Genomic DNA, 21,367 nt, shown 5'->3' on the forward strand with positions numbered 1-21,367 from the left:
AAATATAGGGAAGACTGAAGCCATTGTCTTCAACCCCACCAAACTCCATTCCCTAGCCGCCGACTCCATCCCTCTCCCTGGCCACTGTTTGAGGCTGAATCAGACTGTTCACAACCTTGGCCTCTTATTTGACCTGAGCTGAGCTTCCGACCCGGTATCCTCTCCATCACCACGACCGCCTACTTCCACCTCCATAATATCACCTGTCTCCACCCCTGTCTCAGCCCACCAACTGCTGAAACCCTCATGCGTGCCTTTGTTATTTCCAGACTTAACTATTCCAATGCTCTCCTGACCAGCCTCCCATCTTCCACCCTCTGTAAACTTGAGCTCATCCAAAACTTTGCTGCCAGTTTCCTTTATTGCACCAAGTCCCATTCACCCATCACCCGTGTGCTCGCTGATCTACATTGGCAGAACGCCTTGAATTTAAAATTCTTATCCTTGTGTTCAAATCCATCATGGCCTCGCCCCTTCTGTAACTCCTCCAACCCTACAACCCGCTGAGAACTCTGCATTCTTCCAATTCTGACCTCTTGTGCAACTCTTATTTTCTTCGCCCCAGCATTAGCGACCATGCCTTCAGCTTTCTAGGCTCTAAGCTCTGAAATTTGCTCCCTAAACCTCGCTGCCTCTCCACCTCTGACTCCTCCTTTAAGACACTCCATAAAACCTACCTCTTTGACCAAGCTTTTGGCTCAGTGTCAAATTTTGTCTGATAATGTTCATGTGAAGCACTTTGGGACATTTTACTACTTTAGAGGCACTATATAAATGCAAGTTGTTGTTGTCATTGTAGGTGAGCCCTGAATGACAGATTAATGTCCTTCAAATAATTTCCTAATGCACCCACATAAAGTGGGCATCCAGGGTGACTGGGGCCTAAGCCATTGACAGAAACGTTTTAAAGAGCCCCATCTAAGCCTTTTTTTTGTGTTTCTTCTTTTCACTTAACTGTTAGCTACAATGCCAACTGTTATCTGATTATCATTTTTTGCCCCAATCTCATTAACAAAGGCACCATGGGTTGCCCAATGGGAATCCCCAGCCAAGTTGCATAATAGGCATTAAGTACCCACTCTCTGATACCCTCACACATGCATTTATAGAACAAGGCGCACATACCACAATATATCAGGCATGGTGTTTAATTCACAAGAGAGGCTGTTACTCAGTTGTGCAGCATATGACCTGCAGCCAAATTTATCCACATGCATGGCACTGCCAGTTATTGTGAAGGTCATAAATCTCATTAACATTTGACTCTGGTGGGAAGAGACTTGGCAGGTTTACTTACAATGTCATGCGGTATTCTCCCAGGTTTAGTGTCAATAACTTGATATTTAATTTAGATAAATGTAGCGTCATGCACGAGTTTCTTGTTTGTGCAAAAGGCGCGAAGTACTCACTCTCTGGTACCCTCACACTTGCGTTTATACAGCAAGTCACACATAGCACAGTTATTGTGCAGGTCACAGTTGCCCATAATTTCTATACTTCAGGTCATTCTAAGACATAAGAACATAAGAAATAGGAGCAGGAGTAGGCCAATCGGCCCCTCGAGCCTGCTCCGCCATTCAATAAGATCATGGCTGATCTGATCGTGACCTCAAATCTAAATTCATGTCCAATTTCCTGCCCGCTCCCCGTAACCCCTAATTCCCTTTACTTCTAGGAAACTGTCGATTTCTGTTTTAAATTTATTTAATGATGTCACTTCCACAGCTTCCTGGGGCAGCAAATTCCACAGACCTACCACCCTCTGAGTGAAGAAGTTTCTCCTCATCTCTGTTTTGAAAGAGCAGCCCCTTATTCTAAGATTATGCCCCCTAGTTCTAGTTTCACCCATCCTTGGGAACATCTTTACTGCATCCACCCGATCAAACCCCTTCACAATCATATATGTTTCAATAAGATCGCCTCTCATTCTTCTGAACTCCAATGAGTAGAGTCCCAATCTACTCAAACTCTCCTCATATGTCCACCCCCTCATCCCCGGGATTAACCGAGTGAACCTTCTTTGTACTGCCTCGAGAGCAAGTATGTCTTTTCTTAAGTATGGACACCAAAATTGTATGCAGTATTCCAGGTGCGGTCTCACCAATACCTTATATAACTGCAGCAATACCTCCCTGTTTTTATATTCTATCCCCCGAGCAATAAAAGCCAACATTCCGTTGGCCTTCTTGATCACCTGCTGCACCTGCATACTAACTTATTGATTTTCTTGCACTAGGACCCCCAGATCCCTTTGTACTGCAGTACTTTCCAGCTTCTCGCCATTAAGATAATAACTTGCTCTCTGATTTTTCCTGCCAAAGTGCATAACCTCACATTTTCCAATATTGTATTGCATCTGCCAAATCTCCGCCCACTCACCCAGCCTGTCTATATCCCCTTGTAGGTTTTTTATGTCCTCCTCACTCTCTACTTTCCCTCCCATCTTTGTATCATCTGCAAACTTTGATATGTTACCCCTCCTCCAAATCGTTAATATAGATTGTAAAGAGTTGGGGACCCAGCACCGACCCCTGCGGAACACCACTGGCTATTGGTTGCCAGTCCGAGAACGAACCATTTATCCCAACTCTCTGCTTCCTGTTAGATAACCAATCCTCCACCCATGCCAGAATATTACCCCCAATCCAGTGATTCTTTATCTTGAGCAATAATCTTTTATGTGGCACCTTGTCGAATGCCTTCTGGAAGTCTAAATACACTACGTCCACTGGTTCCCCTTTATCCACCCTGTACGTTATGTCCTCAAAGAACTCAAGCAAATTTGTCAGACATGACTTCCCCTTCGTAAAGCCATGCTGACTTTGTCCTATTAAATTATGTTTATCCAAATGTTCCGCTACTGTCTCCTTAATAAGAGACTCCAAAATTTTACCCACCACAGATGTTAGGCTAACTGGTCTATAATTTCCAGCCTTCTGCCTACTACCCTTTTTAAATAAGGGTGTTACATTAGCAGTTTTCCAATCTGCCGGGACCTTTGCCGAGTCCAGAGAATTTTGGAAAATTATTACCAAAGCATCCACAATTCCTACTGCCACTTCCCTCAAGACCCTAGGATGTAAGCCATCAGGTCCAGGGGATTTATCCGCCTTGAGTCCCATTAATTTACTGAGCACCAATTCCTTAGTGATTTTTATCGTATTTAGGTCCTCCCCGCCTAGAGCCCCCTGTTTGTCCAGTGTTGGGATATTCTTAGTGTCCTCTACTGTAAAGACTGAAACAAAATATTTGTTCAGCATTTTTGCCATCTCCATGTTTCCCACCATTAATTTCCCGGTCTCATCCTCTAAGGGACCTACGACTGGTGACATCAGCCACATTAGTCAATCAGCAGTACATTGATGTATAAAGCAAATGACAGGGCCTTGTTTCCTCAAGCAAGCATCTTCCCCATGGACAATTGGCAACAGCATGAGAAAGCTATGAAATTTTACTGAGGGGCAGGACTCTTGAAGGCCCAGAAGGTTACAGATTGCACCCATGGCGCCCTATATGCTTCATTGCACAAAGTCATTACCTACATGAATCAGAAAGGATTCCCTTATCTGGCATCATGACAGTGCCAGGTTCCAGGCACTGTCATGATGCCATGAAGGTGGTTCACCATCCCACTAATGTTAGCCCCACAAAGGCAAGTGGCAGAATGGTTCTTGGGTGATCACTGCTATCCTCTTCAGCCATGGCTCCTGACACCATTGCAGCATCCAACAGCACCAGCTGAAATCAGGTATAATGAGGTGCAGTGCTTCCACAGTGTAATCACAGAGCACATCATTGGCATGTTGAAACAGGTTCTTGAATTGTTCTGGAGCATCCTGCAGTACAGCCCAGCTAAGGTTATTCTCTGCTGCTTCCTCTTGGTGACAGTGTGTTTCATCCGGGTGCTACCTCAGAGGCAGGAATATGTGAGGTAGTTGGATGTTGTGTGTCCATAAGACCCTCTTGGATTTGAGGTGGCGCTCAGCCTCCAACAGTTGGGCCCTGAGTTGGACCAGCTACTAATTCTGACACATCTGCAGCTATATAGATTGCCTGTCTCTTGGCCTAAATGCAGAGGGAGGGAGATGGTCAGATAGTCGGCGGGTCCATATTTGTTGCGATCCTGAGAGAGACTGTAGCCACATATATGCCCACTGCAGCCATGTTCCTGCTTCTGGGCACTCCTTCACCATGGCCACTGATTACCCTGAATACAGACCTAATGGCAACAATGCGATCAGTAAAGCCTGCCTCAAACTTCTCTCCATGAGATCTCCAAGCCCATCCAAGCCAGCAGAGATGGCCTATTTCATTCTGGCACCCCAGTCTGCTATGGCAACTGTGAGAGAAGCAATAACTGGTCTTATGACCTCGGGCATGGGTGATCTCTGCTCCAGATATCCCTAGAGTTGCAATACGCTTTACTTTGCAGTGTTACAAAAATATGCACACATGTAGCTAGTAAACTCTTCCCCCTGAGCCCCCATCTATAGGACACTACTTGGCACAGTCCCCAATGAATGTATCAACTTTTAATGCTCAGAAAGCATCCTTCCTTTCAATATAGGCTCTGGAAGGTCCAAATCTTCAGGCTTGTCAGCCAGGCTAGCCCTTCAGCCAATAAGTTGTCCCTCTGCTGCCATCACAATCTGTGTCACAACCAGTGCAGTCCTTTCTATTGCACTACCTAAATCCACTGAAAACAATTTTACAACACCAAGTTATAGTCCAGCAATTTTATTTTAAATTCACAAGCTTTCGGAGATTTTCTCCTTCCTCAGGCAAATGTTTCAAGAGCTCCTTGAAGCCTACGCATTTATACATATTGAACAATACATGGTGTTTACAGACTGCCCCTGCAACTGCCCGTTGCCAAGGCAATCACCGTGTTCAGACAGAGAGGTGTTACCTGCAGAACCCCCGAATACACATTCAACAAAAAAACAAACAGGGAAAAAAAACAGAGAAAAAAAAACACAGAGAGAGGCAGAAACATCCGGAAGGCAGAGAGAGCCAGCAAATGACCCATTATATTAAAAACAGATAACATTTGTTCGCTGGTGGGGTAACGTGTAGCGTGACATGAACCCAAGATCCCGGTTGAGGCCGTCCTCATGGGTGCGGAACTTGGCTATCAATTTCTGCTCGACGATTTTGCGTTGTCGTGTGTCTCGAAGGCCGCCTTGGAGTACGCTTACCCGAAGGTCGGTGGATGAATGTCCATGACTGCTGAAGTGTTCCCCGACTGGGAGGGAACCCTCCTGTTTGGCGATTGTTGCGCGGTGTCCGTTCATCCGTTGTCGCAGCGTCTGCATGGTCTCGCCAATGTACCATGCTCTGGGGCATCCTTTCCTGCAACGTATGAGGTAGACAACGTTGGCCGAGTCACAGGAGTATGAACCATGCACCTGGTGGGTGGTGTCATCTCGTGTGATGGTGGTATCTGTGTCGATGATCTGGCATGTCTTGCAGAGGTTACCGTGGCAGGGTTGTGTGGCGTCGTGGACGCTGTTCTCTTGAAAGCTAGGTAGTTTGCTGCGAACGATGGTCTGTTTGAGGTTGGGTGGCTGTTTGAAGGCGAGTAGTGGAGGTGTGGGGATGGCCATAGCGAGGTGTTTGTCCTCATTGATGACATGTTGAAGGCTGCGGAGAACATGGCGTAGTTTCTCCGCTCCGGGGAAGTACTGGACGACAAAGGGTACTCTGTTGGTTGCGTCCCGTGTTAGTCTCCTGAGGAGGTCTATGCGATTTTTTGCTGTGGCCCGTCGGAACTGTCGATCGATGAGTCGAGCGTCATATCCCGTTCTTACTAGGGCGTCTTTCAGCGTCTGTAGGTGTCCATCGCGTTCCTCCTCGTCTGAGCAGACCCTGTGTATTCGCAGGGCCTGTCCATAGGGGATGGCCTCTTTGACGTGGTTAGGGTGGAAGCTGGAAAAGTGGAGCATCGTGAGGTTGTCCGTGGGCTTGCGGTAGAGTGAGGTGCTGAGGTGCCCGTCTTTGATGGAGATTCGTGTGTCCAAGAAAGAAACTGATTCTGAGGAGTAGTCCATGGTGAGCTTGATGGTGGGATGGAACTTGTTGATGTTATCGTGTAGTCTCTTTAGTGATTCCTTGCCGTGGGTCCATAGAAAGAAAATGTCGTCGATGTATCTGGTGTATAGTGTTGGTTGGAGGTCTTGTGCAGTGAAGAAGTCCTGCTCGAACTTGTGCATGAAAATGTTGGCGTATTGGGGTGCGAATTTGGTCCCCATGGCTGTTCCGTGTGTTTGGGTAAAGAACTGGTTATCGAAGGTGAAGACATTGTGATCCAGGATGAAGCGGATGAGTTGTAGGATGGCTTCCGGAGATTGGCTGTTGTTGGTGTTGAGTATTGATGCTGTCGCAGCGATGCCGTCATCGTGGGGGATACTGGTGTATAGTGCCGAGACGTCCATCGTGGTGAGAAGTGTTCCTGGTTCAACTGGTCCGTGGGTACTGAGTTTTTGTAGGAAGTCTGTAGTGTCACGACAGAAGCTGGGGGTTCCCTGTACGATGGGTTTCAGGATGCCCTCGATGTATCCAGAGAGGTTCTCACACAGGGTTCCGTTGCCTGATACGATGGGACGTCGTATCAGGCAACCACCAGCGAACAAATGTTATCTGTTTTTAATATAATGGGTCATTTGCTGGCTCTCTCTGCCTTCCGGATGTTTCTGCCTCTCTCTGTGTTTTTTTTTTCTCTGTTTTTTTTCCCTGTTTGTTTTTTTGTTGAATGTGTATTCGGGGGTTCTGCAGGTAACACCTCTCTGTCTGAACACGGTGATTGCCTTGGCAACGGGCAGTTGCAGGGGCAGTCTGTAAACACCATGTATTGTTCAATATGTATAAATGCGTAGGCTTCAAGGAGCTCTTGAAACATTTGCCTGAGGAAGGAGAAAATCTCCGAAAGCTTGTGAATTTAAAATAAAATTGCTGGACTATAACTTGGTGTTGTAAAATTGTTTACAATTGTCAACCCCAGTCCATCACCGGCATCTCCACATCATAAATCCACTGAGGTGGATTTATCTGACCTGGTAATCCTAAGGGATAGAAGGAGTGACAGTGCTGGCAAGGGCTGGTGTGGCTTAATGTAGTGGCTCAGCTTCTTGTGAGCACCTACAGGAACAGAGGTTACAATGGTGTCCTGACAAGCAACCTTCATACATAGCTTGCAGTAAAAAAAAATGATACAGTAAAGTGCTTCAGTATATGTTTACTCGCCAGTGATTCAATGAGAGTGTTGGATGAGAAGAAAGAGAAGAAGGTTATCACAAGCCCTGAGTTAAGGCCAATCCTATTTCACCATCTCTAGCCCCGTCTATGGCCTCGCTTACAGATATTCAATGATTCTTCTACACATGGAGTTACAGGATGAATGTTTGTGGGTCCTCCTCTTGTAACGTTGTGTCTTTTTTATTTGGGTTTGGGTATTTGGCCTGCGTATGGGTATGTCTTCTCCTGAAACCAGCGTAGAAGAAATTAAAGGTTGCAACTCTCATGTTCACACATAATGTTACCCTCCATGTCATACACCATCCCGAATTGGACGCCTATCATCGTTCCTTCATCATCGCTGGGTCAAACTCCTGGAACTCCCTAATAGCACTGTGGGAGTATCTTCATCACACAGACTGCAGCTTCAAGAAGAAGGCCCACCACTACCTTCTCAAGGGCAACTAAGGATGGACAATTAATGCTGGCCTTGCTAGCGACTCCCATATCCCAAGAATGAATAATTTTTAAAAAGCTGCCAATGGCTCCATCAAATGAAGATAAAGATTCTGCCATGTTGCTGCAAATGACAGCTGTAGACTTGAAAGCCACACCTATCAGCCATCGGAGATCCTCAGAGATTGACATCGGAGCCTGCGTATGGGTATGATGTTCCTCAAATATCCTTCTTTTCCGGTGAGTATCCAGGAGTTCTGGATCTCAGATCTCCGAAGTCATTGGCAGCCTTCTCCTCAGCATCTACTGGGCAGGTGGCACATCCTCACCCACTCCTCCAGTTTCCTCATGCTCTGTGATTCAACCAGTGCCACACCTTCACTAACATTACCTAATATCCCCCAGGGTGAAAATATCTGAACTGGTGCCTGGGAGTAATGAAGCAAGTGCCGCAGGGGATGGATTGGAGGGGGTTGGGGCAGAGGAACACAGGGCACAATCATGCTGCAGAGATTCCTCATCATCAATGTCATAATCGATCAGGAATTTTCTTTCTATCTGCTCCTGCTCATCATTGCGATCATCATTATCATCCTCCTCCTCCTGTACTCCCACTGCTGTTGTGGATCAGCAAGAAAGGAGGATAGAAGCTAAGAATGGTGAGTATTAACCCCTTGGTATTAAGGAGACAGAGAAGGAGATGGAAGGTAGTACCTGTGTGGTGCTTCACAGGCATGCCAGGGTGACATTGTAGGTGCTCAGTCACTAACCCGGTAGCCTCGCCATCTTCCACGGCAAGAGCCTAGAGGTTCCCCATGAGCTGCATTGACCTCTCCTTATAGGGCATCAATTGTTATATGTTGGCGGTGCCCCTCGTGTGTACAGCCTCTGACAAGCATTGTGCGCCAATGACCCCTGCAGGAAGACAGAGTGAATGAGAGTAAGCATAGCAGTAGAAGAGCATGTGCCAAGTGGCATGGGAGAGCTGAAATAAGAGTGAGGTGGTATCACTCTGTTAAAGTGGAGGAAGGGTTTTTAGGGTTGTTAATGTAATTAATTGCTGCTGGAGGAGCTGGGTAGCCATAGTGCAAGATCCTGCGTTAAAGCCTCTCATTAACCAGAGTGCATTATTCTGGGTTAGTTGTATAAGTGTTGCTTTAAGAGGGTGAAGAGTGTGTTGGTGCCCTGGGCGGGCAAGGATGACTGCCCTGATGAGGTTGTTGAAATTTGTTCAGCACTCCTCTGCTGTCCTGGGGGTGAGGGAGTTGGCACAGTGCCAGTGCCACCTCCCTCTCCTTTCAGAGTATTACGAGCAAATAAACATACAAAAATGATGGGCAGGAAAAGTCCACCTGGTCCATCCAGCCTGCCGTACACTCATGAAGGCTGGAGCATCGTGACTGGACACTTCCTACCCCCCACAGCCATGTCATCTCCTGGGAGAGGCAAAATAATTTTTGGCAGGCTTGCTGACACCCACACCCAAGAGTCTCTGCCCACTGCCGTCAGTCTCCTCCAGGAGGTCTGAATTTATGAAGTTCTATGTTCCTCTGCTTGGTGCCATGCCCTGCTGCCTTCCTGGGGCTGATGGTCCTCATGTGGACATAATTCTTCTAAAGGATAATAAAAAGATTGATGAGACATGCAGTGAATGAACCAAGCACTACTCCTTCCTTATCTGGTTGTCCCCGGCCTGTGGCTGAAGTGTGCAGGCTGAAATGTCTTTTCAATGGCTGCACTCCAGTTTCCATGCTCTCCAACTAATTACATCAATTTTACATGGGATTTACACCAATGACTCCTCCAATGGATTTGCGAATGAGCTGACCTAATGTAAATACCTTTTCTGGCTACCTCTGGGCTTAAACCTTTTCTATTGGTGTAACAGCAGCGTAACTTAGAATCATCGGGAGCTAAATTGGGCCGAGTAGTGCCCGTTGTTTCGGCGCTACACGGCCTCTCCGACATCCAAGATGGTGTCTTGGATGCACACGCACGTTTCCAGCGTGACTTGCGCCGGACGCCATCTTGGTATAGGAGTTAGTGCAGGCGCAGATAACGAACGCTGGAATCATGTTAAGTAGGGAGAAAATGGTTTCAATCAGTGTGCAACGCTGATTTAAAGTGATAGGCACCATTTTGGGACTTAACGCTCAACTCAAAGCACAGTCTTAACCCCGACCTCCGAACCCCACCAGCGCTATTTAAAGGGATCACGCAGGATTTACAGGTTAGTTGCTGGGTTATTGCTTCTGGCTGCGGAGACATTTGGAACTGTTCTTGGAGATCTCCTAGACTTGAATACTAGGACGTGGGGACATAGCCTAACATTTAGAGCCAGGACGTGCAGGAGTGAAGTTAGGAAATGGTGGGAGACGCAAAGGGTGGGAGATGTTTCGAACGCTCTTCTGCAGACGGCAGTTGATGCTAGCTCACTTGTGAATGTTAAATCTGAGATTGATAGATTTCTGTGAACCAAGGGTATTAAGGGATATGAGGCGAAGGCAGGTATATGGAGTTAGGTCACAGGTCCACCATGATCTCACTGAATGGCGGAACAGGCTCGACGGACTAAATGCCACTGCACTTGCTGCCTCTTGATATGCACCATCTTCTCCTGCAAGAAAGCGGGATGTGTGTCTGGGTGATGCACCTGTCATGGTTGAATAGCTGCCAATGTGTGTGGCCTGTGAGCCGTGGGTGGGCGGATTGAAACAGTGGTAATGTATAAGGGTGAGAGGAAGCATCTGATTGGCAGAGTTGAGTACTGATGGAAAGAGTTTATTGGTATGTGGGGGATGGGGAGTGTAGTGTGTGGTGCAGTTGGTAGGAGACGCCACTTGACAGTTGACCTCACTCATCTTGACCACTCATGTCAAAGCATTGAACTTCTTCCTGCACTGAATCCATGTTCATGATGCTGTGCGCCTGGCATTGACTTCGTCCCCTGCTGCCTCCCACTGCCTTTTGAGAATTTGTCTGGAGGGCCTCTTGCCCCCGCCCCCCCCCCCCCCACTGCGGATATAGAATGTCCCTCCTTCTGTCCACCTCTTGCACCCAAGGTTTCTAGTGCATCAGCAGAGAACCTTGGTGCATGCACTCTCACAGGCCTGGTACCAACTCAGATCGGCAGATTGGTGAGGTCTGGAGTGCAGGTTAGAGGATGTGGGATTTAGTAGTGCGCAACCTTTATTCAATGTTTTAACATAACTCATCAGTGTGTAAACATGGGGATGGGACCTGCATCTGTGTTTTACGTGTGCGATGTCTGATCTCTGTTCAGACTCCATGCAGACAGTAGACTGTTATTTTCAGCAAATAACAGCTACCAGCTACCTTTAAGAGATTTCTAAGAAACAATCTCCCTTTAAGAGATTTGAGGTCCCTCTGCTGGTGGAAAGTGTGAATTGCATTGATTCCATGTGCAAGGCCTGGAAAGGAACACTGATTGCAGGTAAGTCCTCGGGTGGACCCAAACTTGCGTCCTGACTGCGCAGGGGCCATTGGGCGTGGGGTAATAGCACATCACGCTACCTACGCCCAAAAACGGCCCCTATCCAATTTCCCCCCCCCCACACACACAGAAGGAAGCTATTCGGCCCGTTGTGCCTGTGCTGGCTCTTTGAAAGAGCTGTCTAATTTAGTCCCACGCCTCAGCTTTTTCCCCATAACGCTGCAAATTAGTCCTCTTCAAGTACATGTCCAATTGCCTTTGGAAAGTTCCTTTGGAATCTGATTCCACCACCCTCTCAGATAGAGCATTCCAGATCTTAACAACCCTCTGTGTGAAAAAATGTCACCTCATTTCCTCTCTAGTTCGTTTGTGAATTATTATAAACCCATGACCTCTGGTTGCCAATCCACTTGCTAGAGGAAACAGTTTCTCCCTATTTGCTCTATCAAAACCCCTCATAATTTTGAATACCTCTATTAGGTCTCCCCTTAACCTTCTCTGCTCTAAGGAAAACAATCCCAACTTCTCCAATCTTTCCACAGAACTGAAGTCCCTCATCCTTGGTATCTTCCTGGTAAACCTCCTCCGTACCCTCTCCAAGGCCTGGACATCCTTCCTAAAATATGGTGCCCAGAATTGTACACAGAATTGTCCAACTGAGGCCTAACCAGTGATTTGTAAAGGTTTAGCATGACTTCCTTGTTTTTGTATTCAATGCCCCTATTTACAAAGCCAAGAATCCCATACGCTTTCTTAACCGCCTTATCAAATTGCCCTGCCACCTCCGGATGTTTCTACCTCTCTCTCTCTGTTTTTTTTTGTTTTTGGTTGTTTCTAAATTCGGTGGTACTGTAGGTAACACCTCTCTGTCAGAACACTTTGATTGCCTTGGCAACGGGCAGTTGGAAAGATTATCTGTAATCACCAGGTATTGTTCTGTGATTTATAAATGCGAAAGGTTCGAGGATTTCTTGACATTCACCTGAGTAAGGAGGAAGCCACCGAAAGCTTGTGATTTTCAAATAAAATTGTTGGACTCTAACTTGGTGTTGTAAAATTGTTTACAATCGTCAATCAGGTTAGTCAGACACTATTTGCTTTTAACAAATCCGTGCTGGCTGTCCCATGCTTCTCCTAGTGAGAATTAAATTTGTCCTTGACAATGGTCTCTCGTAGTTTTCCCACCTCTGACATTAGACTGATTGGTCTGTAGTTTCCAGATTTATCCCTCTCCTCTTTTTTGAATAGGAGTGAAACATTTGCAATCTCCCAGACATAGTATCATGCTACGTTATAGCACAGATGTAGGCCAATTGGCCCATCGTGCCTGTGCTGGCTCTGTGAAAGTCCCATTCCCCATAGCACTGAAATTTTTTCTTTTCAGGTATTTATCCCATTCCCCTTTGAAAGTTACTACTGAATCTGCTTCCACCACCCTTTCAGGCAGTGCAGTCCAGATCATTACAACTCTCCTCTCTGCTGCTGCGTCCTGGTGCCCCTCCCCCTGCCAAATTAGTTCAAACCCTCCCCCACAGCACTAGTTAACCTTCCCGCGAAGACATTGGTTCCCAGCCCTGTTCAGGGGCAACCTATCCAGCTTGTAAAGGTCCCTCCTGCCCAGAACTTACCGCAAGGAAATTCTAAATACAAGTTATTCTATAGCTAGACAATCAAACTGCATTCCCCTCAGCTCTAAGCTCCTCCACCAACTCCAATATTTGTGTTGGAAGATCAGAGTATTTCGACATATGAACATATGAAAATGACAGGCAGGAAAAGACCAGCTGGTCCATCAAACCTGCCCGACACTCATGATGGCTGGAGCATCAAGACTAGACACTTCCTACCCCCCCTCCCCCGCAGCCAATTAATCTCCTGGGAGAGGCAAAAAACAAGAGAAAAACCCAGGACCAATAAGAGAAAAAATATCCTGGAATATTCCAACCCATTCAGGCAATCGAAACCAATCCAGCAAATTGCATGGACCATGTATTATCTGTAAAACCACTTACCTTACACATGAAACAATCTCTGCCCCAGTCAGGAACCGGTCCAGCTCCCTCTTGAAGGCATGTAGAGAGTCAGTACCCACCGCATCAGCTGACAACACATTCCAGAGGCTCATTACTCTCTGGGAAAAGGAGAACCGTCTAACATTCAGTCTATTCCTACTCTTGCATAGTTTAAACTCGTGTCCCCTGGTCCTCCCCGATCTGTCAAACTGAAATAATTTATCAATAGATACGCTATCCAGCCCTTTCATTATTTTATAAACCTCTATCAGGTCACCTCAAAGTCTACGCTGCTCTAAAGTAAATAAACGCAGCTCCTTAAGCCAATCTGGGTAACTTAAGGTCCTTTCAGCTAGGAATCATTCTCGTAGCTCTCCTCTGAACCTTTTCCAAGGCCATTATGTCAGCTACCATGTGAGGGGACCAAAACTGGGCTTGGTACTCCAGATATTGTCCAACCAGCGACATATATAAAGATAAAATGGTGTCTTTTGATTTGTACTGAATGGTCTTATTAATACAACCCAATACTCTGTTAACTTTAGCTACAGTTTCTCGACATGTAAATTTTAAGTGTATTCAGTGTTGGTCCTACCAACATGCATGACACTACGTTTACAGTGTAAATTAGCCTCCCAAGTCTCTTCCCATCAGAGTCAAATCTCAGATGTTAAGCAGATAGGGAATTTTTTATCTCTATCTTTATAAGTGAGCATCATGTCACACAGTCCATCCATGAAACTCAGCTTTAGGGTAAAAACTTTATAGCTTTGACTTTCTGATCGGTTTCACATGAAAAATGGACACAAATTAGATAACGCTATCCAAAAATTATCACACCAAGTTTCTACCGTTATTTCATTCTGACGCCCATCTGTTTAACAACTGTTATTGAATGACAGTTTAATGTTCTTCCGGTTATTTCCAGTGTTCCCACTGTGATGTCACTGATTCATCTATTCCCCCATATAAAATGGGCATCCAGTGAGCTGTTGACAGGAATGCTTTAAAGAGCCCTGCCCAAGCCTTTTTTTTGCATTTCTTCTTTTCACTTAACTGTTGAGCTACATTTATGCCAACTGCTGTGTGATTCTCATTTTGTTTGCCCCAATCTCATTAACATTTGACTCTGATGGAAAGAGACTTGGGAGGCTAATTTACACTGTCATGCTGTATACTCCCAGGTTTAGTGTTAAGGAACATAGGCCAACAAAGGAATATAGGAACAGGAGTAGGCCATTCAGCCCCTCGTGCCTGCTCCGCCATTTGATAAGATCATGGCTGATCTGTGATCTAACTCCACGCCTTTGGCCCATATCCCTCAATACCTTTGGTTGCCAAAAAGCTATCTATCTCAGATTTGAGTTTACCAATTGAGCTAGTTCCAAACTTCTACCACCCTTTGAGTGTAGAAATGTTTTCTAATCTCACTCCTGAAAGGTCTGGCTCTAATTTTTAGACTGTGCCCCCTACTCCTAAAATCCCCAACCAGCGGAAATAGTTTCTCTCTATCCACCCTATCCGTTCCCCTTAATATTTTATAAACTTCGATCAGATCACCCCTTAACCTTCGAAACTCCAGAGAATACAACCCCAATTTGTGTAAACTCTCCTCGTAACTTAACCCTTGAAGTCCGGGTATCATTCTAGTAAACCTACGCTGCACTCCCTCCAAGGCCAATATGTCCTTCCGAAGGTGCGGTGCCCAGAACTGCTCACAGTACTCCAGGTGCGGTCGAACCAGGGTTTTGTATAGCTGCAGCATAACTTCTGCCCCCTTGTACTCTAGTCCTCGAGATATAAAGGCCAGCATTCCATTAGCCTTATTGATTATTTTCTGCACCTGTTCATGACACTTCAATGATCTATGTACCTGAACCCCTAAGTCCCTTTGGACATCCACTGTTTTAACTTTTTACCATTTAGATAGCCTGTTCTATCATTTTTAGATCCAAAGTGGATGACCTCACATTTGTCTACATTGAATTCCATTTGCCACAGTTTTGCCCATTCACCTAATCTATCAATATCCCTTTTTAATTTTATGTTTTCATCTACACTGCTTACAATGCCACCAATCTTTGTGTCATCGGCAAACTTAGATATGAGACTTTCTATGCCTTCATCGTCGTTAATCAATATTGTGAATAATTGAGGCCCCAAGACAGATCCCTGCGGGACTCCACGAGTCACATTCTGCCAATGTGAGTACCTACCCATTATCCCTACTCTCTGTCGCCTTTCGCTCAGCCAACTTCCGAACCAAGTCCGTACTTTTCCCTCAATTCCATGGGCTTCTATCTTAGCTAACAGTCTCTTATGTGGGACTTTATCAGACGTTTTCTGGAAGTCCATATAAATAACATCCATTGACATTCCCCTGTCCACTACTGTAGTCACCTCTTCAAAAAATTCAATCAGGTTTGTCAGGCACGACCTACCTTTCACAAATCCATGCTGGCTCTCTCTGATTAACTGAAAATTCTCAAGGTGTTCAGTCACCCTATCCTTAATTATAGACTCCAGCATTTTCCCACAACAGATATTAGGCTAACTGGTCTAGAATTCCCCGGTTTCCTTCTCTCTCCTTTCTTAAAAAGCGGAGTGACATGTGCAATTTTCCAATCCAGAGGGACAGTTCCTGAATCTAGAGAACTTTGAAAGATTATAGTTAGGGCATCTGCAATGTGCTCACCTACTTCCTTTAAAACCCTGGGATGGAAACCATCTGGTCCTGGGGATTTGTCACTCTTTAGTGCTATTATTTTCTTCATTGCTGTTGTTTTACTTATGTTAATTTTATTGAGTCCCTGTCCCCGATTCAATATTAGTTTTCTTGGGATTTCCGGCATGCTATCCTCTTTTCCTACTGTAAATACTGACGCAAAGTAATTGTTCAACATGTCCGCCATTTCCCCATTGTCAATGACAATATCCCCACTTTAAGTTTTTAAGGGGCCAACACTGCTCCTGACCATCCTCTTTTTATTAATATAACTACAAACGTTCTTCATATTGGTTTTGATATCCCTACAAGTTTCTTTTCATACTCTCTTTTTGTAGCTCTTACCATCTGTTTTATGACCCTTTGTTGATAGAATCATAGAATCATAGATGTTTACAACAGGGAAACAGGCCCTTCGGCCCAACATGTCCATGTCGCCCAGTTTATACCACTAAGCTGGTCCCAATTGCCTGCACTTGGCCCATATCCCTTTATACCCATCTTACCCATGTAACTGTCCAAATGCTTTTTAAAAGACAAAATTGTACCCGCCTCTACTACTGCCTCTGGCAGCTCGTTCCAGACACTCACCACCCTTTGAGTGAAAAAATTGCCCCTCTGGACCCTTTTTATCTCTCCCCTCTCACCTTAAATCTATGCCCCCTCGTTATAGACTCCCCTACCTTTGGGAAAAGATTTTGACTATCTACCTTATCTATGCCCCTCATTATTTTATAGACTTCTATAAGATCACCCCTAAACCTCCTACTCTCCAGGGAAAAAAGTCTCAGTCTATCCAACCTCTCCCTATAAGTCAAACCATCAAGTCCCGGTAGCATCCTAGTAAATCTTTTCTGCACTCTTTCTAGTTTAATAATATCCTTTCTATAATAGGGTGACCAGAACTGTACACAGTAATCCAAGTGTGGCCTTACTAATGTCTTGTACAACTTCAACAAGACATCCCAACTCCTGTATTCAATGTTCTGACCAATGAAACCAAGCATGCTGAATGCCTTCTTCACCACCCTATCCACCTGTGACTCCACTTTCAAGGAGCTATGAACCTGTACTCCTAGATCTCTTTGTTCTATAACTCTCCCCAACGCCCTACCATTAACGGAGTAGGTCCTGGCCCGATTCGATCTACCAAAATGCATCACCTCACATTTATCTGAATTAAACTCCATCTGACATTCATCGGCCCACTGGCTCAATTTATCAAGATCCCGTTGCAATCCTAGATAACCTTCTTCACTGTCCACAATGCCACCAATCTTGGTGTCATTTGCAAACTTACTAACCACGCCTCCTAAATTCTCATCCAAATCATTAATATAAATAACAAATAACAGCGGACCCAGCACCGATCCCTGAGGCACACCGCTGGTCACAGGCCTCCAGTTTGAAAAACAACCCTCGACAACCACTCTCTGTCTTCTGCCGTCAATCCAATTTTGTATCCAATTGGCTACCTCACCTTGGATCCCGTGAGATTTAACTTTATGTAACAACCTACCATGCGGTACCTTGTCAAAGGCTTTGCTGAAGTCCATGTAGACCACGTCTACTGCACAGCCCTCATCTATCTTCTTGGTTACCCCTTCAAAAAACTCAATCAAATTCGTGAGACATGATTTTCCTCTCACAAAACCATGCTGACTGTTCCTAATCAGTCCCTGCCTCTCCAAATGCCTGTAGATCCTGTCTCTCAGAATACCCTCTAACAACTTACCCACTACAGATGTCAGTAGTTCCCAGGCTTTTCCCTGCCGCCCTTCTTAAACAAAGGCACAACATTTGCTACCCTCCAATCTTCAGGCACCTCACCTGTCGCTGTCGACGATTCAAATATCTCTGCTAGGGGACCAGCAATTTCCTCCCTAACCTCCCATAACGTCCTGGGATACATTTCATCAGGTCCCGGAGATTTATCTACTTTGATGCGCGTTAAGACTTCCAGCACCTCCCTCCCTGTAATATGAACACTCCTCAAGACATCACTATTCATTTCCCCAAGTTCCCTAACATCCATGCCTTTCTCAACCGTAAATACCGATGTGAAATATTCATTCAGGATCTCACCCATCTCTTGTGGTTCCGCACATAGATGACCTTGTTGATCCTTAAGAGGGCCTACTCTCTCCCTAGTTACTCTTTTGCCCTTTATGTATTTGTAGAAGCTCTTTGGATTCTCCTTTGCCTTATCTGCCAAAGCAATCTCATGTCCCCTTTTTGCCCTCCTGATTTCTCTCTTAACTCTACTCCGGCAATCTCTATACTCTTCAAGGGATCCACTTGATCCCAGCTGCCTATGCATGTCATATGCCTCCTTCTTCTTTTTGACTAGGGCCTCAATCTCCCGAGTCATCCAAGGTTCCCTACTTCTACCAGCCTTGCCCTTCACTTTATAAGCTTTTTCCCTTCGTTGAGGGTTCTATAACAAGGGGACATAGATTCAAGGTAAAAGGCGGGAGGTTTAGAGGGGATTTGAGAAAGAACTTTTTCACCCAGAGGGTGGTTGGAGTCTGGAACTCACTGCCTGAAAGGGTTGTGGAGGCAGGAACCCTCACAACATTCAAGAAGCATTTGGATGAGCACTTGAAATGCCATAGCATACAAGGCTACGGACCAAATGCTGGAATATGGGATTAGAGTAGACAGGGCTTGATGGCCGGCGCGGACACGATGGGCCGAAGGGCCTCTATCCGTGCTGTATAACTCTATGACTCTATAAGGAATGTGCTCACCCTGGTTAACACACTTTTGAAAGCCTCCCACTTACCAGACATCCCTTTTGATCTTTGTATCTTTCCCATTCGCCAGGATTTGTGATATTTTTTGCCTTTTTGCATGCCCTTTCCTTACGTCTTATACTGTCCCTTACCTCTTTAATTGTCCACGGCTGTTTTTTTTGGCAAGTAGAGTTCTTACCCCTCAGGGGTATAAACCGATTCTGTATCACGTTAAATGTTTCTTTAAACATTTCCCACTGATCATCAGTCGTTTTACCCATTAACAGATTTGCCCAGTTTACTGTGGACAGTCTCTGTCTCATCCCATTGAAGTCGGCCTTACCCAAGTCTAGAATCTCAGCAGCTGTTTCACTTTTTTCCCTTTCAATCACTACCTTGAACTCGATCATGTTGTGATCACCATTGGATAGATGTTCACGCACAGTTAAGCTGTTAACTAAATCTGGTTCATTACTCATTACTAAATCTAGTATGGCTTGCCCCCTTGTTGCCTCCAGGACATACTGCTGTAGAAAACTATCCCGGACACACTCAAGAAATTCACTACCTTTCTGACAGTTGCTAGTCTGCTTTTCCCAATCAATGTGAAGGTTAAAGTCCCCCATTAAGACCACTATGCCTTTCTTACACGCTTGTCTAATCTCTGCATTTATACAATCTAGCACTTCAGAGCTGCTGCCAGGGCTCCTATACACAACTCCCACTATAGTTTTTTTTAAATTCGTTCACGGGATGTGGGCGTCGCTGGCAAGGCCGGCATTTATTGCCCATCCCTAATTGCCCTCGAGAAGGTGGTGGTGAGCTGCCTTCTTGAACCACTGCAGTCCGTGTGGTGACGGTTTTCCCACAATGCTGTTAGGAAGGGAGTTCCAGGATTTTGACCCAGCGGCAATGAAGGAACGGCGATATATTTCCAAGTCGGGATGGTGTGTGACTTGGAGGGGAACGTGCAGGTGGTGTTGTTCCCATGCGCCTGCTGCCCTTGTCCTTCTAGGTGGTAGAGGTCGCGGGTTTGGGAGGTGCTGTCGAAGAAGCCTTGGCGAGTTGCTGCAGTGCATCCTGTGGATGGTGCACACTGCAGCCACAGTGCGCCGGTGGTGAAGGGAGTGAATGTTTAGCGTGGTGGATGGGGTGCCAATCCAGCGGGCTGCTTTATCATGGATGGTGTCGAGCTTCTTGAGTGTTATTGGAGCTGCACTCATCCAGGCAAGTGGAGAGTATTCCATCACACTCCTGACTTGTGCCTTGTCGATAGTGGAAAGGCTTTGGGGAGTCAGGAGGTGAGTCACTCGCCGCAGAATACCCAGCCTCTGATCTGCTCTTGTAGCCACAGTATTTATATGGCTGGTCCAGTTAAGTTTCTGGTCAATGGTGACCCCCAGGATGTTGATGGTGGGGGATTCGGCGTTGGTAATGCCGTTGAATGTCAAGGGGAGGTGGTTAGACTCTCTCTTGTTGGAGATGGTCATTGCCTGGCACTTATCTGGCGCGAATGTTACTTGCCACTTATGAGCCCAAGCCTGCATGTTGTCCAGGTCTTGCTGCATGCAGGCTCGGACTGCTTCATTATCTGAGGGGTTGCGAATGGAACTGAACACTGTGCAGTCATCAGCGAACATCCCCATTTCTGACCTTATGATGGAGGGTAGGTCATTGATGAAGCAGCTGAAGATGGTTGGGCCAAGGACACTGCCCTGAGGAACTCCTGCAGCAATGCCCTGGGGCTGAGATGACTGGCCTCCAACAACCACTACCATCTTCCTTTGTGCCAGGTATGACTCCAGCCACTGGAGAGTTTTCCCCCTGATTCCCATTGACTTCAATTTTACTAGGGCTCCTTGGTGCCACACTCGGTCAAATGCTGCCTTGATGTCAAGGGCAGTCACTCTCACCTCACCTCTGGAATTCAGCTCTTTTGTCCATGTTTGGACCAAGGCTATAATGAGGTCTGGAGCCAAGTGGTCCTGGCGGAACCCAAACTGAGCATCGGTGAGCAGGTTATTGGTGAGTAAGTGCCGCTTGATAGCACTGTCGACGACACCTTCCATCACTTTGCTGATGATTGAGAGTAGACTGATGGGGCAGTAATTGGCCGGATTGGATTTGTCCTGCTTTTTGTGGACAGGACATACCTGGGCAATTTTCCACATTGTCGGGTGGATGCCAGTGTTGTAGCTGTACTGGAACAGCTTGGCTAGAGGCGCAGCTAGTTCTGGAGCATAAGTCTTCAGCACTACAGCTGGGATGTTGTCGGGGCCCATAGCCTTTGCTGTATCCAGTGCACTCAGCCGTTTCTTGATATCACGTGGAGTGAATCGAATTGGCCGAAGACTGGCTTCCGTGATGGTGGGGATATCGGGAGGAGGCTGAGATGGATTATCCACTCGGCACTTCTGGCTGAAGATGGTTGCAAACGCTTCAGCCTTGTCATTTGCACTCACGTGCTGGACTCCGCCATCATTGAGAATGGGGATGTTTGCAGAGCCTCCTCCTCCCGTTAGTTGTTTAATTGTCCACCACCATTCACGACTGGATGTGGCAGGACTGCAGAGCTTTGATCTGATCCGTTGGTTGTGGAATCGCTTAGCATGTTGCTTCCGCTGTTTAGCATGCATGTAGTCCTGAGTTGTAGCTTCACCAGGTTGGCACCTCATTTTTAGGTACGCCTGGTGCTGCTCCTGGCATGCTCTTCTACACTCCTCATTGAACCAGGGTTGATCCCCTGGCTTGT

The sequence above is a fragment of the Heptranchias perlo genome, chromosome 8, assembly GCF_035084215.1.
Source record: "Heptranchias perlo isolate sHepPer1 chromosome 8, sHepPer1.hap1, whole genome shotgun sequence".
Classification (NCBI taxonomy): Eukaryota; Metazoa; Chordata; class Chondrichthyes; order Hexanchiformes; family Hexanchidae; genus Heptranchias; species Heptranchias perlo.